Here is a 5,432-nt window from a genome sequence, read left to right as displayed (position 1 = left end):
TACTGCTCTCCCATACTATTTCAGACACATGGTTCATATATTTAGATATGTGTGCATTTATGATTATTTATTCTATATCTGAGACCTTAAAATTCTAATAACACATTCTTGTACCTTTGAGCTAGCTTCTCTGTGGGTCTTTTTTAATATATCTTTGAACCACAACTTCTATTCCCACTGATCCTCGGCAGGGCTGGGCTGAGGGGATTTTGGGGAGCAACAACATTTGCAGGGCGTCACATACGCCCGGGGCAGGGAGCCTGTGCTCTCCAGATGTTGCACAGCCAGTGCTAAGGGATGAGGGGACTTTGGGAGTCCAGCAACATCTGGAAGACTGCAGCTTCCCGGTTTCTGAAACTGAAAATAATCCATACAGTATTTCCCAAATCGGCTATGAACTGAGCAAATGCCAGGGGAGCGGAGGGATCGATACCCCTTCTCACCTCCCAGGAGTCGCCTTGGGAACAGAGCCGGGGTTCCTAGACAGGATCTCCACGCGTAGCTTTCTGTTTCGAATGCGACTCCCTTCCCGGAAACGACGTCACGAGCAGCTGCTTTTGAAAAATTCCCGCTTCCTGTCAGCTCTCTCTTTTTCTTACAGCGTGGCTGAAGCTGGATCGTGGATGCTCGCTGGGCTCGGTGAGGAGATCTCGGGTGAGCTTAGGGGAGGCTTTTAGTGTCTGCAGAGAGATGGGAAGCAGAAACTAAAAGAAGAGGCGGCTATTTATTTTACTATGAAATAAAGTCAGAAAAGCCTATTTCCGAATTAAAGATTAAGATAGTGTGGGTGCGTGTTTTCCCCCTCTCCTCTTTTCCTTTTGCTTCTTTTGCTCTTTTTACATATTAACTTTGTTGGGTTTTTTTAAATTGCCTTATATGTTGGAAACCTTTTGTAAAATCGATTTAAAAAGAAAGGAAGAAAAAAAAGCATATGACTTTTTCAGGATTTGAAGTTACTGAGGGCTTGGGAGCATCCGTGCACCAAAGCAACATATTTTAAGGTGATTCCAGAGCAGAGCCTCTTTCTACAGATTTCTGCTTTTGCACCACGAGGCAAAAAAGGAGGATTTCAACGGCGGGTTTAAAACACCCCTTCAAAAGGGTTTAATCTCCTTTGCAAGTTTTCTAGCCAGGTGTGGTGATGTGTTTGTTGTGTCCCATATTTTAAACTTTTGATTTCCCCGTTCCCCGGGATGTTACAAAAGTGAGGCAGAGAGAGAGAAAAAAAGCTTTTATCAAAATACTGTAAGGCACAGGGGTGGTTATGCTTTTGAATATCCATTGCTGAGAATTGGGAGAAAGTTTCTTTTGCACTCAGTTTAAATAGTCTTTTCTGCTCCTTTATGATTTTGGCTCCTTTTTGTAACTTCTGTTTCATGGTGTTTTTAATATTCTGTTGGGAGCTGCCAAGAGTAAATTGTTATTTATTATTTTCCATTATCCCTGTAGAGCAGGAGAAGGGCAGCTGGGTCTTCCTCTGAAATAAATGTGATGTCTTTAAGGTTCTTCCCTGATATATAAAATATATACAGTGGTGCATAGGAACACATTAATTGAATTTCAATGCATTCCTATGGGAAACCGCGATTCGCTAGACGAATTTTTCGTAAAACGCATTCGTCTAGCGAGGCAAGCTCTGCTCGAAAAATCCTTTCGTTAAGCGGTAATTTCGTTAAGCAGGGCATTCGTTAAGCGAGGCACCACTGTACCTTGGGTTACGAACACGATCCGTTCCGGGTCGCAGTTCGTAACCCGAGAAGTTCATAACCCGAACCGCCATTTTGCGCATGCGCAAAGTGCTATTTTAGCTATCTTTGCGCATGCGCAAACCGCGCATGCTGTATCTGCGCACGCGCATGCGGCAAAAATACTTCCGGGTTTGCGCAGTTCGTAATCCGAGTTGTTCGTAACCCGAGGTATTCATAACCCGAGGTACGACTGTATAATCAAATCATGGAATAAGGATGCTTATTATGGGCTGGAGGGCTGGATTGGACCCAACACTATTGCTCTGCCCTAAAAGGTCTCCTTTCTCTTTCTCTTTCATTCTTGAAGATGGCATCTCAGGTGGCGGCTGTGAGATCCCCCATGGCAAGCCAGGCTTTGTGTTATCTTGAGAGGAGGCTGCTGTCCTCTGAAATCCAGCGAGGAGATGGTGATGAGAAGGCCTCCCTCTATCAGATCCTGCTTGAACTCATGGATGCTGTGAATCGCCTTCCTGAGCCGACCTCAGCTGGATCTCCTTCCTGCCTTTCAGGAAGCTCAGAGGCTCCTTGGGACCTGCAATGTATGTACTGTACTTTACAACAGGGGGCCTCAAATCTTCTACCCTTTAAAGGCACTTCAGGTGGCTGAAAATTCCTGAGGCTCACCTGACACAAAATGACAGTGCAGGGGCAGAGCTCATCAGATAACCAGTGCTATATGTAGGCACTGTGTAGTGTAATCGGGTGCAAATGACTGGCATAATTGTCTGTGAATACCTAATCCATCTTTGGAGATTTGCTAAATTCTCTTCCCTGCAGTTCCCCCCCACCTTGTGGCAAGGAGTTCTGTAGGTCAGCTTCCCGAAGTTAAGAACAGCCATTTGCAAGTATTTTTACTCATCCCCTATACTTTTTCGACCTTAATTTTTAGGGTTGTAAGTTGTTTCAAATTCTTTTTAATATTGCGTTTTGATGCTGTAACTGTCCCTTGGACCTTTGAGTGAAGGGCAGGAAATAAATAAGTAAATAACATTCTCCTTTCACACTCAACCTTATTTTCCTTCACTTAGCTCCCATTGCCAATTCCTTACATCCTTTGGCCTCGGCCCAGTATACCTGAAGGAGCGTCTCCACCTCCAATGTTCAACCTGGGCAACTGAGGTCCAGCTCCAATGGCCTTATGGCAGTTCCCTCACTGCAAGAAGTGAGGTTACAGGGAACCAGGCAGAGGGCCTTCTCGGTAGTGGCGCCCAACCTGTGGGTCACCCTCCTGTCAGATGTCAAGGAAATAAACAGCTATCTGACTTTTAGAAGACATCTGAAGGCAGCCCAGTTTAGTTTTTAATGTTTGATGTTTTCTGCTGTTGGGAGCTGCCCAGAATGGCTGGGGAGGCCCAGCCAGATGGGCGGGGTATGAGTAATAAATTATTATGTTATTATTCCTCTCTGGTCCTTTTGCATTCACTTCTTCCTCCCATATCAGCTCCCCTCTGTTATAATTATTATTTTTTATTATTTATTTATTTATTTATTTATTTATTTATTTATACCCCGCCCATTTGGCTGGCTTTCCCCAGCCACTCTGGGCGGCTTCCAACAGAAAAATAAAACACAGTAATCTATTAAACATTAAAAGCCTCCCTGAAAAGCCTTCAGATGTCTTCTAAAAGTCTGGTAGCTGTTTTTCTCTTTGACATCTGATGGGAGGGCGTTCCACAGGGCAGGTGCCACCACCGAGAAGGCCCTCTGCCTGGTTCCCTGCAACTTGGCTTCTTGCAACGAGGGAACCACCAGAAGGCCCTCGGTAGTGGACCTCAGTGTCCGGGCAGAATGATGGAGGTGGAGACGCTCCTTCAGGTATACTGGACTGAGGCCATTTAGGGCTTTAAAGGTCAGCACCAACACTTTGAATTGTGCTCGGAAATGTACTGGGAGCCAATGTAGATCTTTCAAGACCGGTGTTATGTGGTCTCGGCGGCCGCTCCCAGTCACCAGTCTAGCTGCCGCATTCTGGATTAGTTGTAGTTTCCGAGTCACCTTCAAGGGTAGCACCACATAGAGCGCATTGCAGTAGTCCAAGCGGGAGATAACTAGAGCATGCACCACTCTGGCGAGACAGTCTGCAGGCAGGTAGGGTCTCAGCCTGCGTACCAGATGGAGCTGATAAACAGCTGCCCTGTTACCCTCATCTTTCCTGTTCCGTCTTTGTTACTTTATTATTACTATAGTAAATATTTTACTTTTCTCTCTCTCTCCTAGAGGAAGTTGTGGATGAACCAGTTTCTTCTGGGGAGGAGCCAAAAGCCCCCAGTGAAGCCACAGGTGCTCACAGGGAAGGAAGATCCTCTGTAAGTTCAGAAATCGCAAAGGAACCAAAGGCCTTGCTCCACATGGGGCACTGTTGGGGCTTGGCCCACATCTGATGGCTCCCTCAACAATAACCTTCTCTCCAGAACCTGGCTCCTTTAGAGGGCAGTGAGGGGCAGAGGCATGGGACTTGTATAACTGCCCGCATCTGACAGAACAGTGGGGAGGAGAACTGGGATGCTGTGGAATACCTCTCATTTCCTTGGCGTTGCATCAGGTGCAAGACCCATTGAAGTGAATGAATATGACTAATTGGGGCTTTTTGATTTCAATAAGTCTACTCTTGAATTCAACTTAGCTGCCCAACGCTTGAAGTCCCTCCTTATCGCTTATCTCTTCTGGGAAGCCTTTGGCCTATATGCACAGATACCTTTGTAATTAAGACCAGGGTTGTTGATGTCGTTGTCGTCTGCCGTTCTCTCAAAGGTCCCAGGGCAGGTTATGGCATTAAACCACCCTCCCATCATATGTCAAGGAGATAAAGCACTACACAACTTTGAGAAGACACCTGGTGGCAGCCCTGTTTTGGGAAGTTTTTAATGTTTGGTGTTTTGTTTTTTTATTCTGCTAGAAGCCACACAGAGTGGCTGGGGAAACCCAGCCAGATGGGTGGGGAACATCATCATCATCATCATCATTTATTACTTATACCCCGCCGATCCGGCCAGGTCTCCCCAGCCACTCTGGGCAGCTCCCAACAGAATATTAAAAGCATGATAAAACATCAAACATTAAAAACTTCGCTAAACAGGGCTGCCTTCAGATGTCTTCTAAAAGTCAGATAGTTGTTTATTTCTTTCTAACCTCACATCCCTGGCTGTTGGTCATGCCTTCTTCTGTTTCCTTGTACCTGTTCTAGATTATAAGCTGTTTGTGGCAGGGACTTGTCATACCTATTCTTCGTAAAGGCCCATGTTCATAGTGCCATATGACTGCTGCTATGATTGCAACAATAAAATGATCAAATGCATTTAAGACTGAGCTGATCCTTACTTTGTGCACTGGGCGATGTTCACAATTAATGTGGATGCGCAGGCACCACCCAACACTTATGCTGGTGCCAGAAACCCAGAAGTGTGTGTTGGAGGGAGAGCCTTCGGCTTGTGAGGATAAGGAAGAAGTCATACGTAGCGAAATCTGCAAGGTGAATGTTTCATCAAATCATCGGCTGCTTCTGTGTAACCTCCATCACTTTATTTGTAGGGCGACCTTTGCACAACTAAATCGTGCTCAAAGCAGCTTACAACAATGTATCATTAAATCAGCAATTGCAAGCATGGTTTCATAATACTGTAGCAACAGATTTGAGGGGATGTAACAGCATACAAAAAACAAGGAAACAGTGCTACTGTAAGTGTA

General features: G+C 45.4%; 1 long non-coding RNA gene across 1 annotated transcript; it reads left to right on the top strand.

Moving 5' to 3' along the window:
- The first annotated feature begins 601 nt into the window (after positions 1–601).
- LOC118076524 (uncharacterized) lies at positions 602–4,643 on the top strand. Its single transcript, XR_004691507.2, has 3 exons — positions 602–654; positions 2,056–2,287; positions 3,966–4,643. It is a non-coding gene; the product is annotated as an uncharacterized LOC118076524 (long non-coding RNA).
- The last annotated feature ends 789 nt before the right edge of the window (positions 4,644–5,432 follow it).

Source organism: Zootoca vivipara, chromosome 2 (genome assembly GCF_963506605.1).
Source record: "Zootoca vivipara chromosome 2, rZooViv1.1, whole genome shotgun sequence".
NCBI classification, from domain to species: Eukaryota; Metazoa; Chordata; class Lepidosauria; order Squamata; family Lacertidae; genus Zootoca; species Zootoca vivipara.
Note: the sequence above shows the minus strand (reverse complement) of the source record. Positions and strands in the feature narration are given on the sequence as shown.